Genomic DNA, 17,600 nt, shown 5'->3' on the forward strand with positions numbered 1-17,600 from the left:
ATCCAAGCCAACTGCCTACTATGGGGCAGCCGGGCAGTTATGCCCCAGAAGGACAGGGAGGCATTCGTTAGGGAACTCCACAGCGAGCACCCAGGCATTGTGCTGATGAAAGCCATTGCCCGGTCACACGTTTGGTGGCCTGGAATTGATTCAGTCCTGGAACACTGGGTAATGCCCCCAGGTAGGCCCTGCTCAGCCCGTGGCCCTGGCCCACAAGGCCATGGTCACGTATTCATGTTGATTACGCGGGCCCATTCATGGGTAAGATATTCCTTATTGTGGTAGATGCGTACTCGAAATGGCTCGAGTGCATCATTCTGAATTCATGCACATCATCCACCACCGTGGAAAGCCTACGTGCGATCTTTGCAACCCATGGCTTGCCGGACATCCTGGTTAGTGATAATGGCTCATGTTTCACAAGCTACGAATTCCGAGAGTTTATGTCGGGCAATGGCATCAACCACGTCAGGACTGCGCCGTTCAAGCAGCCTCCAATGGCCAGGCGGAACGTGCGGTCCAAATCATTAAGCAAGGTATGCTCAGGATTCAAGGACTCCCTACAATGCCGCCTATCGCGTCTCCTGCTGGCCTATAGATCCTGACCGCACTCGTTCACGGGGGTCCCGCCTGCAGAGCTATTAATGAAACGGACACTCAAAACTCGGTTGTCCCTCATTCACCCAGTCCTGACCGACATAGTTGAGGGCAAGCGCAAGTCACAAAACGAGTACCATGACCGTAATTCGAGGGGGAGATGTATGGAAATAAATGATCCTGTATTCGTCCTCAATCACCCCATGGGGCCCAAATGGCTTGAGGGCACTGTAATTGACAAAGAGGGGAATAGAGTCATCGTGGTAAAACACAACAAATGTCAGATATGCCGTAAGCATCTGGACCAAGTAAAAAAAAGGTTCAGCATCGACACGGAGGAACCTGAAGAAGACCATGAGATGGAACTCACAACACCGCCAGTGAACGAGCAACAAGAGCAATCAGAACAACGCACAGTCCCTGCGGAATCACCACAAGTGACAGACACTCACGTCAGTGTCCAACAACCAGAGCCCCAACTGCGGTGCTCCATGAGGGAGCGTAGACCACCTGAAAGACTAAACCTATGATCTCAATAAGACTTTGGGGGAAAGGTGATGTCATGTATGTAACCACAATGTAACACCACTGTATTACTGTATACACTCAACCTAGATGCACACCTTGAACACAAGGGGTGAACTTGTGGGAGACACTCCTTATCTGATCACACAGGTGTAAAAAGGGAGGTCCCATGCAGGGTCATCGTCTTTGGAGTCCTGTGAATAAAGAGTTAAGGTCACAGGGTGACCTTGACCCCAGAATGTGCCTCGTGTGTGGCATGTATGTAATCTTCATGTAACTGTAACCTTCATGTAACAACACTGCATACTGTTTATACGTAAGAAATGCACACCTTGACCACAGGGGATGAACTTGTAGGAGAGACTCCTCACCTGGTCATCCAGGTATATAAAGGGAGGTCCCACGCAGGGTCATCACTTCTTGGTCCTGTGAATAAAGGTTAGGTCACAGAGTGACTTTGCCTGCAGAATGTGCCTTGTGTGAATTCATAGTAGTGTGTAAGGACACAACATTTGGCGACGAGAAACAGGAATCAACGGCTCACGAGAATGGCCACCGGTAGCACAGAGGAACGGAACTGTGTTGGTGAGGACTGGGACGATTTCGTTGAGAGGCTCCAGCAGAGCTTTGTCACGAAGGACTAGCTGGGAGAGGCAGCGGCTGACAAGCCAAGGGCGCATCTACTGACCAGCTGTGGACCTAAGACGTACGCGCTGATGAAAGACCTGCTCGCACCCGAGAAGCCGGTGGACATTGTAAACGCGACTCAGAACCCCGCAGGCAAGCAAGGGCAATTCGACACCACCCAGGCAGTAACAGACTCTAGAGTGGGTCATCAACAGAGACAATGGCAGGTTGAATGGACATTTATACCATCACAAGGGACAATACGTCCCGGGATGCGGCCATTGACACCCACTAACAGAGTGCTCAAGAATAATCAAAGAGACAATCAGAGAGGAATGCCTGGTAACAGCCCTTTTGTTCACAAGGTTCTCAGCTCATGCTGGAGGTGCAGGGGCTGACATGCTGAAAAAACCTGCAGGTTCCACCAATTCATCTGTAGAAATTGTAACTTCAGTGGACATTTAGCCAGAATGTGCAGGAAGCCCGCAATGAGGCTAATTTATGAGGCAGATGAATCACAAGAGGGGTCTGCCAGGCAGGGTGATGCTTGGGACACAGCAATGGACACTGAAGTTCAGCGGGTTCAGGTGACAAACATCCACAGCTCATATACAAAAACGCCATCTAGGATGATGAAAGTCCTATTAAATGGCATCCCGGTATGCATGGAGCTGGACACAGGGGCCAGCAAGTCACTTATGAGTGTCCAACAATTCGCGAAACTATGGCCACTCAGAGCTAGCAGACCCAAACTAGAACACATTGACACGCAATTATGGATCTTCACCAAAGAGATCATCCCAGTGCTGGGCAGTGCAATATTGGTGGTCACACATAATGGATCAGAGAACCGGCTGCCACTCTGGATTGTCCCGGGAAATGGTCCCGCGCTTTTGGGGAGGAGCTGGCTAGCCGAGATGAACTGGAAATGGGGGGATGTGCACGCCACTTCATCTGTGGAGCAAAGTTCATGCTCACAGGTCCTACAGAAATTTGAGTCGCTATTTCAACCGGATGTCGGGACTTTCAAAGGTACCAAAGTTGTGATATGCATCACCCTGGATGCCAGACCAGTGCACCATAAAGCCAGAGCTGTGCCGTATGTGATGCGGGAGAAAATTGAGAGTGAGTTGGACAGGTTGCGAAGAGAGGGCATAATTTCGCCCGTTGAATTCAGCGACTGGGCAAGCCCCATCGTCCCTGTCCTAAAAACGGATGGCTCCGTCAGGATCTGTGGCGACTACAAGGCCACTATCAACCGAGTGTCACTACAAGACCAATACCTGCTTCCGAGAGTGAAGGATGTTTTTGCCACGCTGGCAGGCGGCAAGCTGTTCACCAAGTTGGACCTCACTTCAGCCTACATGACCCAGGAACTGGCCGAAGAATCCAAGCTACTGACCACCATCACCACGCACAAGGGGCTGTTTGTCTACAACAGGTGTCCGTTTGGCATTCGTTCAGCAGCTGCTATCTTTCAAAGGAACATGGAAAGCCTGCTCAAATCCATCCCTGGAACAATCGTATTTCAGGACGACATCCTTATCACGGGTCGAGACACCGAGGAACACCTCCACAACCTGGAGGAGGTGCTACGCTGACTGGACCGGGTAGGCCTGCGACTCAAGAAGTCTAAGTGTGTGTTTTTGGCCCCAGAGGTCGAGTTTTTGGGCAGGAGGGTTGCCGCAGACGGGATCCGGCCTACCGAATCCAAAACGGAGGCGATTCGTCGTGCGACCAGGTCCGGCAACACATCGGAGTTGCGTTCATTTCTGGGACTTTTGAACTATTTCAGGAACTTTCTGCCGAACTTAAGCACACTGTTGGAGATGCTACACGTGCTCCTGCATAAGGGTTGCAATTGGTTTTGGGGGGACTGTCAGGAACGGGCGTTCAATCGGGCGTGGAATCTGCTTTGTTCTAATAAGCTGTTGACCCTGTACAACCCCTGTAAGAAATTGGTTTTGACATGTGATGCATCATCCTATGGGGTTGGGTGCGAGTTGCAGCAGAGTAATGATGAGGGCCAACTCCAACCTGTGGCTTATGCCTCCAGGTCGCTCTCCCAAGCAGAAAGGGGATATGGGATGGTTGAAAAGGAAGCACTCGCATGTGTCTACGGGGTGAAAACGATGCACCAGTACCTTTTTGGCAGAAGGTTCGAGTTAGAAACGGACCACAAGCCATTAACATCCCTGTTGTCCGACAGCAAAGCTGTCAATGCCAATGCGTCAGCTCGCATACAGCGATGGACTCTCACGCTGGCTGCGTATGACTACATCATACGGCACCGGCCAGGCACCGAAAATTGTGCTTACGCGCTCAGCAGGCTTCCACTGGCCATCACTGAGGGGGCAGCGGAACAAAGTGCTGAGACGGTCATGGCTATCGATGCTTTTGACAGCGCAGGCTCCCCCATCACAGCCCGCCAGATCAAAATCTGGACCACCAGAGATCCCCTCCTATCCTTGATTAAGAAATGTGTCCTGATTGGGGATTGGGCGCCCGCACATAGAGCATGCCCTGAGGAGGTCAGACCGTTTCACAGACAGATGGATGAGCTCTCCATCCAAGCCGACTGCCTACTATGGGGCAGCTGGGTAGTCATGCTCCAGAAGGGAAGGGAAGCATTCATCAGGGAACTCCACAGCGAGCACCCAGGCATCGTTCTAATGAAGGCCATTGCCCGGTCACATGTATGGTGGCCGGAAATTGACTCAGACCTAGAACACTGTGTTCGCAGGTGCAAGACGTGTGCCCAGCTGGGCCGTGGCCCTGGCTGTGGCCCTGGCCCACCAGGCCATGGTCACGTATTCACGTAGACTACGCAGGCCTGTTCATTGGGAAAAATGTTCCTCATTGTTGTTGATGCGTACTCGAAATGGATCGAGTGCATCATATTGAATTCATGCAGGACATCCACCACTGTGGAGAGTCTGTGTGCGGTCTTTGCGACCCACGGCTTGCCGGACATCCTGGTTAGCGACAATGGCCCGTGTTTCACTAGCTATGAATTCTGGGAGTTCATGTCGGGTAATGGCATCAAACATGTCAGGACAGCACCGTTCAAACCGGCTTCCAATGGCCCGGCGGAACGTGCGGTCCAAATCATAAAACAAGGCATGCTCCGGATTCAAGGACCCTCCCTTCAATGCCGCCTATTGCACCTCCTGCTGGCCTATAGGTCCCGACCGCATTCGCTCACGGGAGTCCGGCCCGCGGAACTACTCATGAAACGTACACTAAAAATTCAGCTGTCCCTCATTCATCCAGTCCTGTCAGACATTGTTGAGGGCAAGCGCCAGTCCCAAAATGAGTGCCATGACCGTAACTCAAAGGGGAGATGTATAGAAATCGATGACTCTGTATTTGTTCTTAATCACGCTTTGGGGCCCAAGTGGCTTGAGGTACTGTAATTGGCAAAGAGGGGAATAGGGTCAAAGTGGTCAGACTTAACAATGGACAGATATGCCGCAAGCATCTGGACCAAGTAAAAAAAAGGTTCAGCCTGGACACCGAGGAACCTGAGGAAGATCACGAGATGCTGCCCACACCACCGCCAGTGAATGAGCAACAAGAACTTTCAGCAGCATGCACAGTCCCTGCGGCCAGCCCAGACGAGCCGGAATCACCACAGAGGACAGAGACACATGCCAAGGCTCAACAACCAGAGCCCCAACTGCGGCGCTCCACGAGAGAGCGTCGACCGCCCGAAAGACTTAATCTTTGACCCCACAAGACATTGGGGGTGGGAGGTGATGTCATGTATGTAATCTTCATGTAACTGTAACCTTCATGTAACAACATTGCATACTGTATACTGTATACACCTAAGAAATGCACACCTTGCCCACAGGGGATGAACTTGTGGGAGAGACTCCTCACCTGGTCACCCAGGTATATAAAGGGAGGTCCCACGCAGGGTCATCACTTCTTGGTCCTGTGAATAAAGGTTAGGTCACAGAGTGACTTTGTCTGCAGAATGTGCCTCGTGTGAATTTATAGTCGTGTGTAAGGACACAACAGTGTGGTTTCATACTGCAGAGTAAGGACTTTACAACTGTCTTTGGGGGTCAGTCTGTACGGGACAGGAGAGTGAGGTGATGGTTATCCTGGGAAAACAGGGAAAAGGGACAGTGTTCACCATGAAACCAAAGGAGGGTTACGACCTTGAATCACTGGTCAGTAACACCCCTGTAGAATATTAAGAATATGTGAGGAAAAACCTTGCAGCTTTTGCCACTCACAAACACGACTGTGGGAGAATAAATGGGGTCGAGGTTAGCATAGATGGGGACCCCATGACCCGACCGCAGAAACAGTACAACTTCCCAAGGGAGGTGGAGGCAGACATGGAAACAGCCTTGGGTTCTTTAGTTAAACAGACCAATAGCTACCCATGTGAACTCTCCATTGTGGCCGGTTAAGAAACCGGACAACTCCTGGAGAGCCATGGTGGATTATCGAGTACTCAACCGTACTGTGCACCCACTGTTGCTGCTGTCGCCGACCTCATTGGAAGTATCCCAGCCTCCGCGACCACCTTCACGGTGCTGGATATTTCCAACGGGTTCTGGTCCATACCTTTAAGAAGGGAAGATCAGTACAAATTTGCTTTTACCTTTAAAGGACAGCAATACACTTGGAACTGTCTCCCTCAGGGCTTCCACAGTATTTTCCACCAGTGTATGGCCAACTGTTTAAAGAACTTCAGCAGACCCCAGCAGCTAGTACAGTAAGTAGATGACCTGCTCCGATGAGGGGGAGGAGCATTGCCCACTGCTGGCTGAACTGTTAGAGCTGCCGAAAGAAGAAGGATTTAAGGTAAACCCCAAGAAGGCACAGATCGGCCTGAAGGAAGTAAAATTCCTGGGACTGGTTGTACGCGCTGGGGAGGGAGCCATTGACAAAGCTAGAAGGGAAGCAGTGCAGAAGTTACCCGCCCCCAACACAGTGACAGGAGTAAGACCTTTTCTAGGGTTAACCGGGTACTGCAGAGATTTCATTGAGGATTATGCAGCCAGAGCAGCCCCTCTGCTCCGACTCCTACACAAGGGAGTGGAGTGGGAATGGGACAAAGGTTGCGAGGCAGCATTTATCCAACTGAAGAAAGACCTGCAGACCGCGCCAGCTCTAGGGGCCATAGAGGGGGGGTAAAGAGTTTTTCCTGGAGGTAGCAGCCAGTGGGGACAGCCTGAGCGCAGTACTGCTCTAAGAGCGGCACGGCCGGCTGAGACCAGTGGTCTACTCCTCCAGGATACTCACGGACGTGGAGAAGGGGCACTCCAACTGTGAGCAGCACCTCCTAGCCACTCACTGGGCTGTGAAAAGATCACTGATCTTCACAGGGGGGTCCCCTATCACACTCCTTACCCATCACACGCCCACCCAAATGCTCCTGGATGAGAGAATCAAGGACGGGACAGTGAGCAGTGCCCACATTGCTCGCTGGACCCTGCTCCTCTCCCAAATGGACCTCAGGGTAAAGGGTCTCTGCGAGCCAAGACTTGCAGCCAGGGACAGCCCACCGGTGTTCCGTAGAAGGGGTATGGGAAATTAACATAGGCTTTCGGGCTGGGTTACACCCCACAGGCCGAGAGATCTATGTGGATGGTTCAAGCATGGTATCTGCGGGTGAACGACTCACAGGCTGCGGAGTTTATGACCTCGAGGCGATTAAACTCCCCAGTACTATGAGTGCCCAGCACGCTGAACTGTCTGCGGTGGTGTATGTAGTCACACACCCTGAAGAATTCCCTACCCCATACACGATTTTCTCGGACAGTATGTTCACATGCAATTCGTGTACCTGGCTATCTGGTCCCGCCATGGATACACATCCGCAGACGGGAGACCCCTGGCAATTAAGCCCCTACTGGAAAAGATCATGAAAGCCGTAGGGAAGGAAGGGAATATCTACATACATAAGGTGAAGGCACATTCCACCACAGAACCCCATAGCGAGGGAAACCAGCAGGCTGACATGTTAGCCAAGCAGGGGGCCCAAACGGACAAGCTCTGGGATCCGTACGACCAAGGACCCATCGCAGCAGTCAGGGACAGGATAGGGACGGCAGGGAAGGCAGAGGTAGCTTTGGCCTCGGGCCTAAAAATGGTTCAGACCCAAGACCCCGTCCTCAAAACTGTCCTGAACACACTAGCTAAAGGGGAAAGGATAGACGGCCCGTACGGCACCGCAGCAATTGCCTTTAAAAAAGGCATGCTGTTCAGGGGGGAGCAATGGGTAGTACAACAACAACACCGGAGAGAATTTCTCCAGCTGGCCCATGAGGGTCCAGGAGCAGGACACCCCGGACCTGAGACCAGTTGGCAATGAGTGGAACAGGCAGGGTGGTGGCCAGGACTCAGGGAAGATGTCTGCGAGTTCTGTGCTAGCTGTCTGGTGTGCGCGGCCAACAACCCCTACCCCCAGAAAAGAAAGTGTCTATGGGACATATCAGGAGGGTCGAGGGACCCTGACAGTTGATCCAGATCGATTACATCAGGCCCCTACCCACTGCCCAGGGAGGTTACAATTACTGCCTGGTATTGGTGGATGTATTCACTAAATGGGTGGAAGCCTTCCCATGCCGAACAGCCACGGCCCTGGGAACAACTAGGATTCTGGTCAGAGAAGTGTTCTCTCGATGGGGCCTACCACAATACGTGGAGTCCGACCAAGGGAGTCACTTCACCGGGCAGGTGATGCAGGAGACCCTTAATGTATTTGGCATCAAAGGGAAATGGCATGTCGCCCACACCCCACAGTCATCCGGGCCTGTGGAGCATTTAAACCGTACTATCAAAGAAAGGCTGCGCAAAGAGATAGGGGACTCACCCAAAGGATGGGTGGAGGTCCTACCACTGGTCCTCATGGGGATCCGGGCCAGCCAGTCAAAGAGCACAGGGTATTCCCCATACGAGCTCATGACCGGCAGAGCCATGGGAACCCCCACCCATGTGTTAGCCCCGGTACTCAAGGAAGGTCAGCTTAGGGAAGCGAGCTGGGACAGCTTTGTCAGGAATCTGTTTGAACACCTGAAACAGATTCACTGGCTGGCTGCTAACAAAATGGGAAAACAGCATCGGAGCAACCGACTGCTGCTAGAGCCCCGCAAACACCACGAGTGGGAGATAGGGGACCAGATTATGGCGAGAAACTACGCTAGAGTAGGGGTCTTTGAGGCACTGTGCATGGGACCGTATCACATTGTCGACAAGGCAAGCCCCATGGTCGATGCCATAAAATTGCCCCGCCGAAAAAAGTGGTTCCACATAAATCAGTGCAAACTTTTCAACCCAGGGGCAGCAGCTAAACGTAAGGGACAGCCAAAAACGGTAAACCGTACTAAAGACAGGGACCCCCAGCCAACAGCTCCCGACTTTGGAAATCCCACAGGGGACGTGGCAGACCCACAGACTGTACCTAGAGGGGCAGTGAACTGTGTTACTGGAGGAGCTGTCCCCCCAATCATTTGGGACATGGACACACCCACAGCAGCCGGAGCCTTAAGAAGGATTCCCCGCACACCACGGCCAAAGATACCGTAGTCACCAGTGCTCCAATTTAAATGGTTCAGCCCCGGGAATGGGACCAGCTGCAAAAGGGCATCTAAGGTCAGAGACCAGCCCGCGAGCAGGGACACCCAGCCGGTAGCCTCGGGCAACAAGGGACCCCCAGAAGAGACAGCGGTGGAACAGCCACCAAGTGAGTGTCCCCAGCCCGTAGCCCTCGACCAGGCAGAACCCCCAGGGGAAGAGACGAACCAGGCAGCCACCCCAAAAGGAGCGGTGTGCTGTAGCACCGGAGGGGACGTTTCCCCGATAGTGTGGGACTCGAACCCACGTCCAGTCAGGGTACTTAGGTCGGTCTGCACCATCTAACCCTATCACCTATTTCATTGGACACCCAGCGGGAGAAGAAGAAAAAGAGAGGGCTGGAATTAACCTGGCCACCCGGAGACGGGTGGCAGATGTACATATATAGCGATGTGAATTTAAGGATGTTTAGCAATATGAATTTAAGTATGTTTAGTGAATAAGTTTAGAATAGTGTAAGATTTATCTGTGTAACGATAAGTATATATGTATTAGTTAACTGGGGTAAGGAAAAAAATCTACCTGTGCAGCTGTTAAAAGAGGCACAGGCCGGGTAATGCCCAGGAGTAAGAAGAATCTACTGGTATGCCTATTAAGGAAGCACCGGTAAGATAACAAGCAGAATGACTGTGAGATAAAGTTAAAAGCAATCAGTCCATAAGGAACTGAATAAGACAGCCAGTCAATTAAAGACTATGAGCCCAATTTAGAACTTGGTCACCTTTGTCAAGCCAGAGAACTTTCTCAGGGCTAGACAATCTGTTTTATGTGCTCCTACAGGAAAGAGGACAGCATGAGAAGTATCCTGTTCCTGCTCACCCTGATAAGGATGAGCAGCAGCGACCGAGGAGATGTGGAAGAATCCCTCATCTACGGGTTTTCAGGAGCAAGAGCAGCGATCGTAACCGCCGGGGGTGGCCCCCGAGTTGTGGAAGAACTTGCCGTTTGCACCCACGAAGGAAGGTGGCCAGGGTGGCTGGGATCTAATTCTACCTGCTACTCCAGCCAGGAAGGCTTTACCTACGGGGAGGCCTCAGTTCCATGCCTCCGGATATGGATCATCGCTGCCCGAGTCAGTGTTACAGAAAGAAAACGTGTATGTTTGACTTGCAAAGGGAACATTCCCCTGGGCAGATGGTGGTGGCTCAGAAAACTCAGCAAGGACGCATGGGACAAGGAATCGGACTGGGAAAGACTTGGTAATGATATGTACCGCACCATCACGGGGACATGGGGAGGAGTAACAGTGTGTTGGGACAAATGGTGGGAATCAGAACAAGGAATTTACATTTGCATGTGGGGATCAGAGAGTATTTGTCCCGCAGGCATATCGATCACCTTCGTCAGGCAGTGGCAAGATGAAGGGGAAGGGATGGGGTGGGATTCTAGCCTACACGGGTGCACGGTCCCACACTCCCCACTCCCAATTAACGCCACCGAACTAAGAGAACACATTAAGAAACCCCTGCCCACAACCCCGCCAATATGCACAGTAATAGAAAGGTGTCCTACCAGCACCAAGAGACCTGGAAATGGATTAGTATTGGTACCGACTGAAAAGGTGTTATATCAGGGGGTACATTATGCAGTAGCGTCAGTAAGTTTAAACCTTACCGAGCTACACCTACCTGCATGGTGTCCGAAGGAAACAGAGCTGCTATACCAGGCCCTACTCAGAGACATGTTTAAGAAATTTTATGAGTTAGACTATGGAAATGTAGACAAAGCAGACCTATATACCCTAAATGCTAGGGATGCCATGGGCTCAGGGGACCTACAAGGGGAATCATAAACGATGTTTTCACTACCTACAATACAGCATCCTCTGAAATAAATAGCCTAGATGACATCGAGCTGCAAACACAGATAAACAGTTTAAAGACCTAATTGAGAAAAATCCTGATACAGGAGAACACCGTAGTAGGATCAGAACTACACGAGGACCAGGCTATGACTGTCCATTTAAAAGAAATAGTGGCTGAGCTGGAAAAACATGCACAGACAGTGAATGCACTTATACGGGAGGATAGAAATGTTTCTGACCAGGCTGCACAGAAGGAGGTGTGCGTATTGTATGGGGCATGGTTGTTGGGCGAGGGCCGCAATAACCTGGAGGATTTAAAACAAGGTGTAGTCCCCTCTTGGATCAGGAACAAGCACCTCGCAGCCCTCCACCCGTACAGCAATTCACTAAGCCCGTGCCAGCTCCGCCTAGCCTCTGAAGCCTACCCTGTCCCAGTGGACTGTGGAAAATCTAACCACACCATTATGGGAATCGTATTAAGGATGCCAGTCATGGGTGGGACAGCCTGACCCGTACCGGTATACCGGGTGGAGAACATTGGAGTTATTCAGGGAGGTGCACACATTCGTTTCGCAGCGGTCTCACCCTATGTCATAAAGTGGGAGCACGCTGTAATGGGTACTGATCTCTCCGGGTGCCGGAGCCGGGGTGCACACGTAATACTGTGTCCCCAGTACTTGTGCCCATTCAAAGTCACAGTGTGGTTTAAAGCTGCTGGTGCACAGCCTATTAACTGCACCATGGAGGTAATGGCACAAGACCAGGTCCCTCCACAGGTAACATACATAGGGGCTGGGACATATTGTGTCACCACCAGTGCACCCACTACCAACATGGACACTTTTGGTGTCCGGTAAGTGACAGCAGTTTTTGCTTCAAACCTGAGGCATCAGTTCAAATGGCCCAGGAACGGGTTGTCCCCATTCCTGAACCCTCCACTGTCCACCTCACTGTGAAGGAAAACATTACAAACCTGCAGGATTATGTTGTACATTTTGACTATGCAATTCCCCCTCTACCCGAACATCTTACTGCTCTGCTAAAAGCCATAATTATCTCACTTCTATACTCTAGAACAAAAAACAATTGAGATAGAGATAAAAGATTCTCGAGATCACTATTACGCCTTGGTCGGACCTTTTCAGAAATATAGAGGTCCCAGTCTGGATCTGAATCACTTCCCACACTTTAGTTATTTGTCAACTCGCAATTATACTTTACTTATGGTGTCTCACTTGCCGAGTGAAACGCAGAGGCCATCAGGTCAGGCACCAAAGGTGCTATATGGTCCTTGGTCAAACTTGGGAATAGCGCAGGGAGGGGTGTCTCCATACTACCATGTTTAATTTGTATTTGATTTTACCTGCTCTAAACCGCAATATTGCGAGTGTCGTAAGAGTGTTACTTAAATGTTTTGACTATCTACCTTTATTTTACTGAACTTAAAATGCATTTGACTATGGACTTTTATGCTATTTGAGAATGTGTTACTATGTGTTTTTATTTTACTTTACTTAAATTGTAAATGACAGTATACCGTCATTTTACTGTGAAAACCGAGTAAAAGAGGGATATCATACCCCCTCTATGCTATAACCGAATTGTAATGACTGTATATGCCTGTATATTGCATTGCATTTCAACGGTGGATGCAGGGTAATGTTTAGCTCATATAAATGCATGGAAGGTTGACTCTCGGGAGCAGGAATTTTGCTTACCTTAATTGACACTCAAGAGTGTGGAGTGTCAACAGGGGGGAACGAAGGAATGCAAAATTCACAAGAACCCCCCCTGTGTTTGGGCTCATTCAAAAGGAAATTTAATTTGGGACTATCTACCAAAACGTTTGGATCTCTAAAGTGCTTATGGAAGAAACTATGAACTTGAATAGAATTTTGAACTTTTACAAGACAAATTCAAGGCTGTTGTCGGACCTAAAGAACCCACAGGAAACACCCTGATTAATGGGTCTGCCTAGGTACTGGAACTGAAGTAGCTTTGTCTAAAGAATTGAGTAGTCAAGAATCTTTCTCCACAAGGAACATTAACATTACAAAATAGCTACTCATCAACATGGGTCTGGACAACCATTTCAGCATATACATCACAAAGAGGTCCAATCCAGCCTGTATGCGAAAGACCAAGCACAAAAGGACATTGCAATTACCAAACTAATAATTCCATCAGGAAACAGTTTCCGAACATCAACCCACCCAAGACATATCAACTTTTAATGAGCCCAACAAAATATTACAAAGAAGAACCAAGCCCGCCAAAATTATACAAAGGATTTTGAAGAGATTTGGCGCTAAGATTAGAACCACTGAAATCGTATAACTGGCCACTGTTTTCAACAGAGGTTAGAGAGGTGATTGCTAGGTAGCTACAAGGCTGCTACTACCTCATCAAGACAAGGAGAGAAACCAATGCGACAGTTGTAAATTAACTTCTCCAGCCTTGAAGACCTGAAGGAAGGAAGAACATCACCATCTACCATTAACTATCAAAAGGATTGGTAAGCATAAGTCCCTGCCTGCCCTGGAGTCTAACCTAGCTAGAATTAGGTATTGGGAGGTGGTGCTCCCTGCTGCACCACTCCTCAAGCCATGTATTCATCTGCGCTATCCTGTGATTCCTACTCTGACTAGCACGTGGCACTGGTAAAAATCCTGAGATTACTACCTTTGAGGTCCTACTTTTTAATTTAGCTCCTAGCTCCCTAAAATCGTCTTGTAGGACCTTATCCCTTTTTTTACCTATATCGTTGGTACTTATATGCACCATGACAACTGACTGTTCACCCTCCCTTTTCAGAATGCCCTGCACCTGCTCCGAGACTTCCATGACCCTTGCACCAGGGAGGCAACCTACCATCCTGGAGTCGGTTGCGGTCGCAGAAACATCTATCTATTCCCCTTACAATTGAATCCCCTATCACTATAGCTCTCCCACTCTTTTTCCTGCCCTCCTGTGCAGCAGAACCACCCACGGTGCCATGAACTTGGCTGCTGCTGCCCTCCCCTGGTGAGTCATCCCCCCCAAAATTACCCAAAACAGTACTGAAAGTGGTGTATCTGTTTTGCAGGGGGATGACCGCATGGGACCCCTGCACTACCTTCCTTGCACTGCTCTTCCTTTTGGTCATCCATTCCCTATCTGGCTGTGTACACTTTTCCTGCGGTAAGACCAACTCACTAAACGTGCCATTCACGTCATTCTCAGCATCCTGCATGCTCCAGAGTGAATCCACCCGCAGCTCCAGTGCCGCAATGTGGTCCGTCAGGAGCTGCAGCTGGATACAATTCCCACATACGTAGTTGTCAGGGACACCGGAAGCGTCCCTGACTTCCCACATAGTACAGGAGGAGCATAACACGTGTCTGAGCTCTCCTACCATGACTTAACCCCGAGATCATCTTAATTTGGCAACAACAAGGCTAAAAGGTTATTTACTGATAAAGAAAAGAAAAAGAAAAACTACTTACCAATCACCAGCCCCCTTGGCTGTGATGTCACCTTTCGATTTCTTTCTACTTCCTTTTTGCCTTCTTTCCCTGCTGCAGCTGCACCAGCTGGCCTTTATAGGCATCTCGACATCCCGCTCTACCTCCTGGACTCCCCGCTGACCTCAGCGAACTGCCGACGCTGCCAGAGAATCTGTCGCACACATGCATGATGATCTTCCTATGTTTGCACATCAGCTGCACATTTAGGGAGTGGAAGCCCTTGCGTTTGACAAAGACTCCTAGGTGATGATGGGGTGCCCTCATGGCTACATGTGTGCAGTCGATGATGCCCTGCATCTGTGGGAAGCCAGCCAAAGTGGCAAAGCCAAGTGCCCACTCAGTAACATGGGCTTCATCAGTAGCAAAGTTTCTATAATTGGCTGACTTGTCAAACATGGCATCGGTGGTGTGTGTGAGGCATCTGCGGGTGGCCAACTGCGAGATGCTGCAAATGTCTGCTGCAGATCACTGGAAGGAGCCTGAGGTGAAGAAGTTGAGGGCGCTGGTGCCTTTGACAGCCATTGGTAAGGCATGTCCACACGCTCCTCTGGGCTGCAGGCCTTTCTCCAGCAATGTGCAAATGTCCTCGACAACCTGGTGCGATAGCCTGAGCCTCCTTTGGCACTGCTGCTGTTGAGGAAGCTCAGCCTCTGCCTGTATACCCTGTCTGGGATTATCGTCTCCAGTGCGACACATCCCTGCACTGATGCTCCACAAGACAGAGGGTATCAGGTGGTTGAGGAGAAGGTTGGCGGTGTTGTTGGTGCTGCTGGTGTTAGGGCTCATCGTGGTTAGATTCTGAAGAGCAAGGTGAGAGAGTATAAACAGCATATTGATGGAATAGATGGCAGGTCAAGAAGAATTGACAGAAGCAATCTGCCAATGGAGAGAGAGGTTCTTCCAATGAGGTAATACTGGATGGAGATGTTGCTGAAAAGACTTGCAGCCTGCAGAAAGCTCAACCTGTGCTGGGAGTGCAGTCAGCAACAGCTTCTGGAAAGTGCCTGAGGAAAGTGATCAGCTGTGAGGTGGCAGCATATATACTACATTTGATGCTGTCAAGTAATCCGCTGGAGCAGTGGACACTCAACTCCCACCTCAGGTTGACAGACGTGGTTTCAGAACTGCATAAATCCTGTGGCCATGCAGGGAAATTTAAAATGTAGGAGGAAAAGGATGTTAAGTGTCTGTAAGTATGGTTTCTATGATAGGTCGCCCGCCACTGCCAGTCGGGTTGCTGCCGCACAGGCGAACACGCCCGAGGGAAAGGCGCATGTGGGTGGGATGATGGCGGGTTCCCACTTGTTTCAAATTTCCCACCCGACCCACCTCCATTCCTGCTCACACGGACCCCAGAAAATTCCAGCCTATGTTACAGCAGCTAAATAATTTTGGTTTGGAGACAGCGGCCGGAATTTGGCGTTGCTTAGTGGACGGGATCGATGGCAGGTCGATAGTTAAATGTGAATTGATTGTCAGCGGGCCGGGTAGGCATGGCAGGTGATATAAATGATTAGTGGCTTGTTTACAGCCACTTAACAGGTTTTAAATTTACATTTTGAATTTAACACCTCACCCACGGGTTTCACACAGTTAGAATCATAAACCACATCTGTGAAGCTGAGATGGGAGGTAAGTGGCCATTGAATTAGTTGATGAGTTGACAACTTCAAATTTCAATTAAAAGCTCCCACCTGACAGGAAGTCATGTCCTGGCCATGAAATTCGGGCTACCACCCCTCTCGCACTCCACTTCCGGTTGGGTAGGTATCCGGGGCAATACGCGGGCGGGATCAGCAGTGTAGCGTTGACGTGTTTCAATGCCCTTCCCCTTCTGCTAAAGGAGAGGGCCGCTGCAAACTCTGCAGGCTCTTTGATGGCCTCCATTGGGGCATCAGGGCATCGTTTCTCGGTTTTTTGGCTAAGATCAAGTGTAGTATCTGTTCTTATTAGTTTAATATCCCCTATGGGGACATGATATTGAATTGATTTTTGGACAGGGAGCTGGATCAGGGGCATGCCCCGTCCACTCCATGCACCGACCTGGTATTGCAATATTTCCAGGAATGGTGCAACTTCGCCTCTCGGCCTTTTGGCCTAAGATCAAACACATTGGCGCAAAGTGATCTTTGGCGTTAGAGTTGATCTGGAACGAAATTGGATTAAAAATTTTTTTTAAATCAGGGCTGCGTGGTGCCATGGCCGCAGCCCATAACCCAAATGGATTGTCGGGCTGCACGACCGCACCTCCCGTTTAACATCCGCCCTGGAACGGGGTTACCGGGGTGTGCAAAGGGGTTGCTGCACGCGGCGATAACATCATCGCCAGAGGTACAGCAGTCCGAGGTGTTACTAGCTGGGTGCGGCGCTACTGTGTTTGCGCCTCTACTAACTCCCGCACAATGTCGTAGGAGGCAGTGGCAGTAGCACCGCCCCACCACCGGGCGAAAACGGTTTTGCATTCCGTTAGCCCCCCCCCCCCTCCCTGACGGAGGCAGTAATGGGAGGCACAGAACAGGGCAATTTTGGCCCCCACAAGTTGCAGGGCAAAGGGGAAAGACTTAGAAGGTATAGAGTATGGTGGAAATACATTTTCCACCCTGTTAGATGTGCAAATCTTTTAAAAGTGGTGTTAAACCAACCGTAAAGTGGTTTCCAAGCACAGCAATGAAAATGGAAATGGCTGCTAAGAGGCTGTTATCTTTATAATTGGTTCAGAAATCTTTGATTCTGAATAAGTTAAGTTAAAAGCTATCTTTAAAGGGAAACAGGTATTTTGGATGCAAAAGCAGTGATCAGCATCTCAGGGGGAATATTGTTTGCAATAAGTGCCTCATTGCTAGCAGGGAGAGTCATCCAGCATTTTTGAATTAATTGCTGGAAGACAATGGCCATTTTTTTCCATAAACTTCTTAATGAAACAGAATTCTTGGAGGTGTAGT

At 50.0% G+C, this 17,600-nt stretch overlaps 1 pseudogene; it reads left to right on the forward strand.

Moving 5' to 3' along the window:
- The first annotated feature begins 16,559 nt into the window (after nt 1–16,559).
- LOC139267682 (U2 spliceosomal RNA) lies at nt 16,560–16,738 on the forward strand (annotated as a pseudogene).
- Nucleotides 16,739–17,600: the final 862 nt, after the last annotated feature.

The sequence above is a fragment of the Pristiophorus japonicus genome, chromosome 7 (assembly GCF_044704955.1).
Source record: "Pristiophorus japonicus isolate sPriJap1 chromosome 7, sPriJap1.hap1, whole genome shotgun sequence".
Lineage (NCBI taxonomy): Eukaryota > Metazoa > Chordata > Chondrichthyes > Pristiophoridae > Pristiophorus > Pristiophorus japonicus.